We start from the raw sequence: 13,487 nt of genomic DNA on the forward strand, positions 1-13,487 counted from the left end.
TCCCATTCTCTTATTCAGCTTCTCCGGTTTACTCCCTCAGCTATGGGCCCTTCCCTACTCTGAACAGCTACAGTGTCTGATACCTGTATTATTTCCTGGGCATATATTCTACACTGCCTTGCATTTTTAACTTATTTCACTCTTGTGTGTCCCAACTCTAACTTGGTTGTAAGTCCTTTTGAGGAAGAGAATGGTTGATGCCTTCTGACATCTGGCAAGGTTCCCTATACCATTTAATAGATAATTCTAGAGCCAGTGGGACCCACAAGATTAAGGTCAAAGAAGGGGAAGAGCCAACGATGCTGCCTCTCCTTATTTCTCCACCCCATCATTAGGTTATTAGGGTGAGAAAAGCTGCCACATGGTTTGGTTTTAAATTCTTCTCAAAAGTTCAGCTGCTGATTGACAAGACCTCAAAGAATACTAGAATAGCATGGGCCCCAGCTGGCACTAGCTGACACGATGTCTTCATGTTTTCCGCAAAGCGTCACTCTCAGGGGTGGCTGACACACCCATCAGCTTTCACAGTAATAACAGAAGACAAAAGACCTTGGTTCCCTGGAAATTCTTAACACTTTACATAAAAAAGAAGTGAAAGTTTTCTGAGTCACCCCGACATATATCCAGTGTTCTCTGGTCAAGTTATGTTTATCTGCCTGTCATATTTATTGCTGGTACTCAGTTCTGTTTTGAGATTTTACTTCCTATGTTCACCTTTTCATCCTAGAACACTTGAAATATATGCACAAGTAGAAAGAATGACATAAAGAACCCCCCATGTCATTATTACAGAGCTTCTAAAATTAACATTCCATGGTCACTCTTGTTTCATTTCCCCTCCAGCTCTGGGTTATTCTAAAGTGAATCTTAGCACTCATATTATTTCAGACTTTACTTCTTTTTAAAATATGACAAAGTAAATCTCTGACAAAAGCAGCCTAATATGGGAACACTGAGTGATAACATGTCTTACATGACAACATTTTTTTTTAAATTATGACATCTCGTTTATATTTTATAAAAAATAATTAGGCAAAATATCTCTTTATTATAAAAATTCTGAATGTAGAAATCCTGAGTAATATCAAAGAAGACAAAATTTCATCTTATTCAGTCTATTCAAATATTGGAAGCTAGCTAGCAGAAATAAGTAAAATACCCAACTAGTGCCTTAGTTGATTTGGTGTCTTAGCTGGAAAATGTCTTCAAATTTGTTTACATAACACATATATTTATAGTTTGCTGATCCAAGTCCTTAGCAAAACAACTGTGGAATTTAATTTATCTGATCCCAGAACGGCCACTGGGTTATTGAGATTTTCCCAGGTGAGTAGTTTTGCAGAACTTTGGACCTAATTAAAACAGCAAAGTCATATGTGATGGGGAAGAATGTGTTGGTGGCTCTTTCCCTCTTGACTCTCTCTTGATGTCAGTTTTCCTTCTGCCACCAAAGAGCACGAGGGCTCACTTGAGACTCCTAAAAACTTAGAATGCAGGGCAGGTGAAGAAAGTAAAACACAGCCAATTTAAGTGACATTCAAAGAGCCTATAATGAAACACATTCAACTTCTTTATCTTTTTCTTTATGACATCTCTCATTGTCTCTTAGAAAGGATTCATGCTCCCCTCCTGGTTGCTATGATGAGACAAATGTGGCACTTTTTATTTTTCTGGATCGTGTAGACTTCAGCTGTCATCTCTACTATATAAGTCAGCCTACAAGACAGCTTAGTTCAGGCCTTTTGTTATTTTTATTTTTGTAATAGTAAGAAAAAAAAATGACTGCTGTAAAGAGAGGACCGCGTTTCTGAACCCCACTGAAGGGCGGTTCTCCCACAGGGGTAGATAAGAAGGGAACAGAAGTGTTAGGTGGGAAGGTGGAGCTCTTCTCCTGGTCGAGAAGAGGTGGGGGACAGGTGGTTTGGCGCTCGAAGAGTAGCGGTAATCTCTGCACTGTGCCCTCTGTCACATGACCTGGGGAGGTAGGACTGGTGGTGTCAGGCACCCAGTCCCAGCAAAACCCCACCCTACAGCTCAGCTCTGGAGCCACTGTGTGGTTTGCACCATGAGCAGCTACTAGTGACAATGACCAGTGTGGGTTGAAAAGTCCGGGTTTCCTCCAGGGTTCCCAGGCAAGTAACGCTTTCCGGATCCACACTGGGTCTGGACAGAGGAGAGGTGACAGAGCCCAAACAACAACCCAAGCTGATTTTCCTATAGCCTGTCAGCTAGATGAAATAGTATATAAACAAGTAGGAAATGTGGCACTTCTTAGACTTGAGCTATAGAGTAATATTTATGATAGCTGCATTCTCTACTTTGTCTAATCCATTTTCTAGGGGTGTTGAAAGAATGCTCAGGCCTATTAAGGGAAGTTGCTTTCATTGAGATGATGTTTATGATTTTGAAGTGGTTTTTGTCCTATGTTATGAACTACGTTGTGTCCCTCCTCAAATTCATGGTTTGAACCCCAACTCCCTATGGACTGTATAGCTGTCCCCCTTATCCATGAGGGATACATTTCAAGACCTTTAATGGATGCCTGAAACTGGATGGTACCTAACCCTTGATATACTTTTTTCCCTATACATACAAATACTTGAGGCTTCTCCATGGCATATCTGAATTGCCAGCATCCCCATTCTTGAGATTTGTGGCCATTACTATGTAAAATAATGGTATTTGAACACAAGCACTGTGATTCTATGACAGTGAATCTGATCACGGAGATGGCTACGTAATCACTCGCAGGTGGGGAACAGATACAGTGTGGAGGCACTGGACAAAGGGACATTGTACATCTGGGGCAGGATGGAGCTGGGGGGCATGAGATTTTATGATGCTACTCAGAATGGCATGCAATTTAAAAGTTATGAATTGTTTATTTCTGGAATTTTCTATTTCATATTTTCAGACCCTGATTGACCACAAGTAACTGAAACTGCGGAAAGCAAAACTGCAGATACTGTATTTAGAGGTAGGGCATTAAAAGAGATAGTAAAGTTAAATGAGATCATAGGGTGGAGCCCTAATCCAACATGACTGATGTCCTTACAAGAAGAGGAGGAGATACCGGGAGATACCCCGACACAGAGGAAAGGCCGTGTGAGGACACAGCAAGAAGGAGAAAGTCCTCAGGAGAACCAGCCTTGCTAACACCTTGATCTTGGACTTCCAGCCTCCAGAAACAATAAATCTCTGTTGTTTAAGCCACCCAGTCTGTGCTGTTTCATTATGGCAGTCCTAGCAAATCTTTAATATTTTCATGTATAGGTCTTTGTTCTCATAGAAAATCTATAATACCGTACACTAGTAGAAATCCTCATGCTCTGTAGAATTATTTTATACTCCACTGGGTAAAATGATTCACTTTCTGAAAAGAGTGTTGCAAGGGGCTACAGAACATACTGGGATGCCATTGACCAAACACACGGAAATAAATGCTGCTCAAACAGTAACTAAAAATAATGGGAAGTAGGTGTATGTGCAGAATAGGGAGGCTCTACTGTTGCAAATTAAAACCCTAAGTACTTTCCCCAGATCATCTGGTAATTAATGCTAGCTAGCGTTACATTGACCTTTGCTAATATGAACATACTGAATACATGTTAGTTAACCAAGCAGAAGATACTAAATTCTAAAAATGACTTTCTTACTACTATATTTGCCTATATGCTACCATTAAAATTCTGCTTACAACATTTAAAGACTGAAAGTCAGTCTGCTTCAGATTTCATGAGCTTCTAAAATTGCTAGTTAAAATGCATATGTGCTGTCAAGAGAGGGGTGAGTTGGAGAGGGGAAGAGAGAGAGAGAGAGAGACAGCAAGAGGGAGAATAGGAAAATTTCAAACACCAGAAATACATATTACTAAACTCTAATTTCCTAGAAGTCAGGGATATATCATTGTATCTCTGAGATGATCAGAATCACTGTTTTGCACATGGATGGCATTTATGACTGGCTTAAATGCATTGCAACTTAGAAACAAAGAAAAGCACACAACTAATATGACTGTAGAGCATATATTCCATTTTTGTGTAAGACTTGTGAAATCAATTTTATCACTTTACAATTATATACTGTATATGAGTAAAAATATGTGTTACTTGGGCTAATATATTGACAAAAATGTAGGTGGTTTTTTTTTTTTTTTTTTGTATTTTTCTGAAGTTGGAAATGGGGAGGCAGTCAGACAGACTCCTGCATATGCCCGACCGGGCTCCACCTGGCATGCCCACCAGGGGGTGATGCTCTGCCCATCTGGGGCGTTGCTCTGTTGCAACCAGAGCCATTGTAGTGCCTGAGGCAGAGGCCATGGAGCCATCCTCAGCACCCGGGGCCAACTTTGCTCCAATGGAGCCTTGACTGTGGGAGGGGAAGAGAGAGAGAGAGAGGAGAGAAAGGAGAGGGGGAGGGGTGAAGAAGCAGATGGGCACTTCTCCTGTGTGCCCTGGCCGGGAATCAAACCCGGGACTCCTACATGCCAGGCCAATGCTCTATCACTGAGCCAACTGGCCAGGGCTGGTATTTTTGAATATTTTGAAACTGTCAAATATCTATGGTATTATTGTGATGAGCAAATAAATCAATTGTCCCAGTTCCTTACTTTTAACTTGGTTTGCTTTTTTTCAGATTTATTGAGGTATAATTAATACATAAATTTGTAATATATTTAAAGTGTATGATGTGATGATTTCATATGCATATATACATATATATATTATACATATATACACACATATGTATACACATTTCATACATTGTAAAATAATTCCTCTCACTGAGTTAATTAACACATCTGTCATCTCATGTATCATTTACTTTTTTGGTTTGCTTTTTGTAGAAATATTTAATACCAAATACTTCCTTTCTGTTTAAGAATGAATGATAGTGAAGATTAATAGTGTCTCAGTTTCCTAAATATGTCAACCTGATATGATAATTTGGTTTATAACTTGTCACATATTAGTATATATTATTAGTAGCATATTATCAATATTAAAAAAAAGCAAAGACCAACCCTGGCTGGTTGGCTCAGTGGTAGAGCGTTGGCTGGGTGTGTGGATATCCAGTGTTCAATTTCCAGTCAGGGCACACAGGAGAAGCAACCATCTGCTTCTCCACACCTCCCCCTTCTGTCTCACTCTTTCTCTCTTCCCCTCCCGCCACCATGGCTCTATTGGTTTGAGTGCATCAGCCTTGGGCAGTGAGGATGGCTCCATGGAGCCTTTGTCTCAAGTGCTATTTAGCTCAATTGCAAGCATGGCCTCAAATGGGCAGAGCATTGCCCCAGTGGGGGTTGCCAGGTGGATCCTTGTCAGGGCACATGAGCGAGTTTGTCTCTTTATCTCCCTTCCTCTCACTTGGAAAAGAAGAGGGAAAAAAGCAGAGACCATTATTTCTATATCCCAGATAAATATGGAATTCTCCCAGAAGTCTGTGAGAACTGAGCACAGTCCATGGGTCTATGCCTGGTAAAGTTCCCTCATTAATCTATCATTTTGCCCCTCTGATATGTACCATAAAGTATCCGCTGTGTGTTCAGGTACAATCAAAACACAGGAGAAGAAGAGAGGGACCTGGGAACCTGCTACGTAAGAGTCTGCAATCTAACAGCAGTAACTTCAGAAATCATGTATTTAGTGTAGACAAAACATGTCATCTTGTATTAGATGGTTTCATTCATATGCTTAATCCTACCAAATCTCAGGACAAAGACACAGTCTAAGTTGGTTTCTGTGCTCAGGGAAACGTCTAGCTATGGGGACTTTCATAACCAAGCAATGTAAGAGGTGCTAGAATAGAATTGTCACAGTGCTAGTGTCATGGATCAATTTAACTAGTACTTAAAGTGATTTCCTGGAGGTGGTCACGTTGGACTTTAAATGATGGCTCTACATTTGCCAGGAGGACAGGGAGCTGGGCACTCAAGACGGAAGGTACCAACTTTGAAAAGCATTTAGGCACATTCAGCTGGACACAGGCAGGAATAATTCAAACAGCCTCAGAGCTAACCAGAGTCACAGTGCATTTTCCTTTCCCTCTGAAAAGGGAAACAAAAATGAAGAAACACCCCACTGACATAGTGGTTATTTTGTATTGAGCTCTTTCTATCAGCTGTTTGACTTGGTATTATCTCTGTCAGAGGTCCCACCAGACATTCTGGTATGTAGGACTATTGGTGGGTATAACTTTCATGTTCTATCCTAGAAGATCTCATTAAAAGGTTTTATAACTCTGGTGGCCTTATTCAAAAGATTAGCATACTTTATATATTTTTTAAAAAATCAATACTTACACTTACAAATAAACTAAATTAGAAATATTTTAAATATTTACATAAACATAATTTATTTTCATTTTGTAATTTGCACAAGCCCTACAGAGTAGTAACCATTGGCCCCTAATCAACTTTGTCATTTTAAGACAGATAATAAAATGAGATGATGATTTGACTTTGGAGGGAAAAAGAAAACCTTTGCATTGGCTATATCCATAAATTACTGGGTTTTTTTTCTAAATCCAACAGAGACAGCAGCCTCAAACTGTTAAATAATATTTTAAACTAATACTTTTAATAATAATACTTTTAACTAATAATTTTAATAAAATTCTAAATAATGAATTGCATTTAAAAGACAATATGAGCTATGACTCATAATTGAGACAATTTTATTATTGTCTGTTAAAGAAAAGTCTACCTTCCTCTTAATTTGCAACATCAATAAGACAAGTCTGAAGATTTTCTTGCAAAGCAAATTGTTTTGTGAAGTCATAATATCCCAAACTCAAATATAGGCTCACAAGAGACAAAAGAGAGAAGTAGTGGAGACTTTTGTTTTTTGCTTCAAGCACTATGAGCACATTTACTTGTCCTAGACTAAAGTAGTGTGATATAGTCACAGTCATTTTGAAATACTGGCTTTTTCTTGGAAGAGCTGGTTTTTAAGGCACATGTCCCTTTAAGGGACAATTAATGCATGAATAAGGTTTTGCCCACAGGATGCTATGTTTCTGAATCTTTCTCTTCTGTCACTTAGTGTCTTTTTCATTCTTGGAAGACTGCCTGGAAAGAAGGGCATTGTGGGAAACCCAGCCGCCTGTACTTGCACAAAGTTCTGTTTCATGAAGAGGGTCAAGGTCGGTTTCTGACTGTAAAATCTAGAAGCTGACCTCCAAACCAAGAGGAAGTACGAGGTTTAGAATTTGTCCAGGAAACTCTAATCTTAATATTACAAAGATGTGCACGCTTGATAACCTTTTAAACATCAGCTAGGTCAATGAGTGTATTCTGTTGCAGTTACTTTGCATATTTCTACCAGGTAATGTACTTTAAAAATTACTGAATCAATGGAAAGAAAAGATTAGAATCAATTAAGTAGAATTTCATAGTGCACCTCCGAATTCAGAACTCATGTTTGTCAGCAGTGGAAGGTGAACTTTAGCACATGTGTCTGGTTTACCTAATAAAGTCTTAAATATGCAGCAAAAGTATTAGTTTAAATAAACTTTTACATGTATAGTTACCCAGGAAGGCTTGAGAGATCCGTGTTTGCTTTTCTTGGCTCAATCAGTCTGTCCGCCTACAAATTATTTGCTGCTCCACTGTACAAGCTGGAGAATGTACAAATTACGCTGTGACGTTTTGCTAGGCAAACCTACTTATGTCCAGAGTCACAACACGATTTGAATGCAATAGAATCAATAGTTTCAAGCTACAAAGCACTTTCTGTTATATGCAGCCCCATGGTTCTTTTATTGCAGAGCTTTCAAAATACTTTTGGTCATGCCACACCCAAATGGTCTTGTTTGCGTAGCAAAATGGAAGAGGATGCTCACAGAGATCAGGCCGGGGCCTCCGGCTTCCCTGGTCTTCTCACAAATCTGACAGCTGAAAGTCTTAATATCTTGGTACACTTACAATCTATTTGAAGGCACATAGATTGAGCTATCCGGTGCTACAATCCATCTATTTGGTGCTACTTTAATAGCTCATCTGAGCAGTCCAAATACTCATCACCTACAGTTAATCACCACATTTTAGAGTCAAACAGGACTGAAGGAAGTGACCATTCCATTTACAGATAAGACAATCTAGGAAGAAAGCAGTACCATGATAGGGTAGGGAAGGGAGGGATTTTGGAAGGAGAACTAGCTCAGAATCTTGGGGCTACCCTTTAGTACGGCTGTGATCTTAGGCATGCTACCAAACCACTCTGGGTCTCCAATCTTCATCTGCGAAACAGAGACAATTATACTTCACCTTGCTATCATACTTAAGATTAGAAATAACGTATGTGAATCACATACCAGTGTGGTACATGACACATAATTAATAGCTAATTTGCTAACTGATCTTCCCAGTTTAGAAAGCAAGATATAAAGCCTGAATTGAAATTTTATACCTAATTTCTAGCTCAGTGAACTGTGTTCATACATTGAGATGAATGTCTCAGATATTTCAAAAATATTTTGACCTGTCATGTTATGGACTAAGTGAATATTTGTGTTCCCCCATAAGTCAGTAAATTGAAACCCTAACCCCCAATGTAATGGTGTTAAGAGGCGGGACATTTAGGAGGTAATTAGGTTTAGGTGAGGCCATGAGGGTGGAGCCCCCATGATGGGATTAGTGTCCTTATAAGAAGAGGGAGAGAACAGAGCTCTCTCTCCTCACCTTGTGAGAATGCAGCAAGAAGATGCCAGTCTGCAAACCAGCAGGAGGGACCTCACCAGATAGTGAATCTGCTGGCACCTTGATCATGGACTTTCTAGACTCTAGAACTGTGATACGTGTTTGTTGTTTAGGCAACTCAATCTGTGATTTTTTTTTTTTTTATAGCATTTTGGGCTGACTAGGGACACTTTACTTCTGCGTACTGGAGCTCACTGATGTTGTTGTAGCTCACCTCTTTAGAGGTTAGCAACTTCCACTTTATCATAGACAGTAAGCCTGGGCAGAAGGAGAGCCTTTTGCAGTAACCCTAAAGGCAAGCAACCAATATTTGTGAGCAGATATAATTTTCAGAGTGCTTGCACAGACTGGGAGCCTCTGAGTAACCCTGAGGAACTGCAGTGGTCAATGTTTTCACCACCCACAGCACACAAATGAGGCAGCCTCCGTCAAAGGAATTAAGATAGCCAAGGCTTATCATTTGCATGGCAGGTCTTAAACAGAGTCTGTCCCTGATCATTGAGTTTCATGGCTTTCAGTGTTTCACAGCTCATTTGGAGAACTGACTCATCATAAAGACTTTCTAAGTTGACCTTGTTTCAAAGCTAGAGGAGACATTACAAAAAATGTAAGGGGTTAAAATTACTATTAAGAGAGATTAACATACCTAATCCACATCAATTTCTCTTTGTGGAGCCTACAAATACATACACTGAATTGTACCAAAAATAGATGTACAAATAAAAATAGAAGACTGATCCGGTGAAATCTGCCCTCAAATCCTCCAGCAAGAACTGGTACAGAGCCCCATGTCCCTGCGGAGGACTAATGCTGGACTCTTCAGCAGATCTCTTGTTCTTTCTAGACTAGCTTGTCTCATTTATGAGAGGTAGCACTAGCCTTTGGCTTAGCATTTCATTTTAAACTTACTTTAATAGAATAACCTAGGTACTGAGTGGTAATAATTTTGATGTATTGGACATATAATGTATCTAATAATATATATATATATATATATATATAAGTGGATATATATATATATATCAGGTATTGGACATAAAATGTCTATCATATAATATATATATTAGACAGTGTGTGTGTGCACATAGGTGTATTGCCTGTAATCTACACTCCAGGCAGGCTGAGTATTGTGAGTCTCCTGTTTTTTAAGGGGGAACTGAGGCTCCATTCATTTGGGGCTTGGCCGAGCTTAGAATCCACTGTCATCTGCCTGGAAAGCCTGTGCTCCTTCTTCACCAAACACACTCTAAAGGCGTGTAGAGATGTTTCTTATTTAAAAAGCCAGTTTAAATATGCAATATGATTCACTCATTTATTCTGCAAATATTTATTGAAGTTTTATCATGTTCTAGGTGCTGTGTGGGGTAAGAGCTCAGTCCACACTGATGAACACAACCAGGTAAGAGCTCAGTCCACACTGATGAAAAATCCCCCTATCCATGGGGATTTTTACTATCTTGTGAAAGAGTGTGGTAGTTTACTGTTCAAGTAAGGAGGAAAGCATAAACAGTTGTTATTAATAGGTTCTATTTCAAGTCCCCAAATGCTTCCAGTAAGAACAGAAAATTTAAAATTATGAAAAATAAGAATGTGATGCAGCCATTATGATTCTTGCTTTTGTCTCTGAAGGTTGCATAGATATTTCTTATGGAGATAATCTTTTGAGCCCCTTCTTCAGATAAAGTCATTCCTCCCCAGGTAAACATATAAACTTGAAGACTCCTTCTAAAGTCTCTCCATAGGTAGTCTTGCAAACCCTCCTCCCTGAGAGTCAGGGGTCTCTGACTACATTTAAAATAAAAAATAATTAAGATTATTTCTGTTTTTGCAAAGAAACCATTTAAAAAATACTGATAGTGTGAGAGTGACAGATACACTATCTTCAGAAATTAACTTTTTTTTTTTTGCTAAACATTTATTGCCTTGTTATTAATTAATGAAGAATTAAACAATCATCTCTGACTACTTTGGGAAATATGAAGTAATTAAGAGTAATATTTATATATCTAATCAATAATTAATATTTATGGTCCTTCACCAGTATTTTTTTTTCATTTCAGAATATAATGTAATAGGTTTTACTATTGATTGTCCTGGGTATCAGATAATAAGACTTGTGATATTTAATTTAGCCTTTATCTCATCTCTGTCATCCTCTCTGCTACTCATGCTAACGTGGGTTACATTTTAAACCCAATAGTCACTGTATTTTCTCATATTCATCACTAACCCCTACCATGCTTTGGTGTACCTGTGTCTATTATAAATGAATCTCAAAGTGAAAGATAATCATAGTCAATTTCCACTCTTTTGGTTAAGTGGAGAACTTCACTGCAAAATTCTGAGTTTCCTTTAAATGGGCTTAGTGTTACTAGACTTGCCCAGATGTGCCTAAGAAAGTGTCAAAGGGAAAAGATCCAAAGAAATGTACTAATGAAGCCAAGAATAGTTGCCTAATGTTCTTAACTCTTAGATCCTTTTCCTGAAAAATAAAATACTGGGCTGACAAGGATTGAAGAGCTTGCCTTTCTTGACAAAGGCTAACTCAATGTGTGGACATAATTGTGCAAAAGTGTCTTTCTCAAGTGCCAAATAAAACAACCAGACATAAACCCCAGTGGATGTTGCACTGACAAATACAATTCACTATTTCTTCAGATTTTGCAGCAAATAAAAAATGATCCCTAAGAGATTCAGAAATTCAAATCACTTGAGACAAATCTTGGCTTTGCTTCTCTTGACAAGTTCATGTTTGAATCCTCTTCTGACATTATCTACTGTGGTTTGATTGACAGCGTTTCCATTATTTACTCAACTCTTATTGACATTTTTAGTCCTCTGTTTACCCTGTTTTCCTTATAGCCCGAGGCCTGCGGGAGTGGAATGCAGACTCACATTCACACTTTTCTAAGGGAAGGGTCATTTAAATAAAACTTTCAGTGGCCCCAGTTCTGGAGTTAGAGGTTGGAGGTTATTCTGCCAACTTCCTCTAAGTAGAATAAGTGACTTCAGAGTGTAGAGACCATTGTCATTAGGTTAAAATGATGACTCATGCTGTGCGGATTTCCAGGATGAAGACTTAGTTCCCCCTGAGTTACTTCCCCTGCAGGCAGTGCAGAGCCCTCCTTCCTGGCCTCCCTGACTTTAAAGAAAACACTAGATTCCTGTCTCCTCCTGCTGTTGGGATGGGGTAGAATTAGAGAATTTAGACGTTCAAGGTCTGTCCTTTCTAGAACCTTTCCTAATTTCTATATATATTTTGCTATATAAATCTAGATGTCTTCATATAGAAATGTATAAGACACTTATATAAAGAAACTTATCTCAAATATATATGTATTTTTTTGAAACTTTGGAAAAAATATACGACAGTTATCCAATTTACATTGTAGAGGAAAGAATGCTGAAATCTGACTTAGAAAATCTGGTCACTGAATAGTCAGGGGACCTTAATGCATGAAACATCTCTCCACCCAGGTTCGTTTACTGATTGGTACATTCATGACAAGGATTCCTGTCCAAATCACTAGGTTATTATGAGCATGAAGCAAAGTAACATATGTAAAAGTGACTTACTGTGACGCCTTAGACAACAGTAAAGTATTATTATTTAGTATGACACATTCGGTTTGTCTGCAGTAGTCACCAACTTGGCTTGTATGCTTTGAGGACTTCATCTACAAAAGTTATATTGGGAGCCAAAGGAAAATATGATTTGATCTATAAAAATATTTGTTTTGTCCATAACAGTTACAGCTGGAGAAAAAAAAGTACATGTGTGTGAATAATAATGCATAGAAGAATATTTATAAACAAAATAGAAAAAAGGTTAGCATTACGCCCCAGTCAAGGGAATAAGGACACATGTTAGAGTGAAAAGTACACGTTGCCAGAGATGTGTGTTCACTGTGGTCAGGACAGGTGTGTGCTTCGTCTCAGGAGCCCAGCCAACTGGTATGAGCTCTGCTATTTATTACTTATCACCTGCTCCTCCCTCTGCTGTTCTGTGAATGCCGTCAAGAGACTCGACCTATATAGCAAACTGTAATTTGGATCTTCCAATGAGAAGAGCTGGTAAATGGTAAACCCCAGTAAGTAGGATAGAGCAACTGAGACAGAGAGTTAAACAACCAAGAAGTTTATAACCAGAGAGTAAGTCACAATATCCTAACTTCCCTAACCAAGGATACTTAGGAGTAAAGGGTTTACGCTTCTCCTCCCAAGAGGACAAATAGCTTAAATCACCCTACTCAGGGAGATAGCAGAAATCCAATTTGTGCCTTGTGCCAACCACACCCAAAGATGGAAGAAGTTCAGAGAATAAATCCCATTTTGGCACATAGGCCCAAAGCTGATGAATATTCTATGAATATCTTCCCTTAAGAGCTCCCCTCAAATCCCAGCCTTTAAAATACTCAAGCCAAGGACCCAGTCCCTGCTCTTCCTGCTCCTGGGAGCATACACCTGCCTTTCTGTTTCCCCTCTTCTTCCTCCACAGGTGTGCATCTCCTAAACCCTAAGGGTCTCCAAGAAACTCGCAGCCAGGGGAGCAACGAGCAGCAAGTCCCGGCTAACCCCCTGACCCTGTCCCCCAAGCCCCCTTTCCCCTGACTTCTCAGTGAGCTGAAGCAGCCCCGCCCAGGCTCACTTCTTTCCTATAACATTTCTAGAATCACCTAATTCTCTCCTGTTGCTCCTTCTATTCTAACCCCTTCCTGTTTCACTGTCCCCAGCTTTAATAAATGTACTCTCAAAATCACCTGTGTTGTACAATCTTTCATGCATGAAG

At 39.1% G+C, this 13,487-nt stretch overlaps 1 long non-coding RNA gene across 1 annotated transcript in view; it reads left to right on the forward strand.

Moving 5' to 3' along the window:
* LOC136406294 (uncharacterized) overlaps positions 1-13,255 on the forward strand; it is a 48,764-nt gene extending 35,509 nt beyond the window's left edge. The window contains exons 2-3 of the long non-coding RNA XR_010751649.1: positions 10,051-10,097; positions 13,197-13,255. This is a non-coding gene — a long non-coding RNA (uncharacterized lncRNA). The remainder of the gene's footprint in view (positions 1-10,050; positions 10,098-13,196) is intronic.
* Positions 13,256-13,487: the final 232 nt, after the last annotated feature.

The sequence above is a fragment of the Saccopteryx leptura genome, chromosome 1 (genome assembly GCF_036850995.1).
Source record: "Saccopteryx leptura isolate mSacLep1 chromosome 1, mSacLep1_pri_phased_curated, whole genome shotgun sequence".
In the NCBI taxonomy this organism is placed as follows: domain Eukaryota; kingdom Metazoa; phylum Chordata; class Mammalia; order Chiroptera; family Emballonuridae; genus Saccopteryx; species Saccopteryx leptura.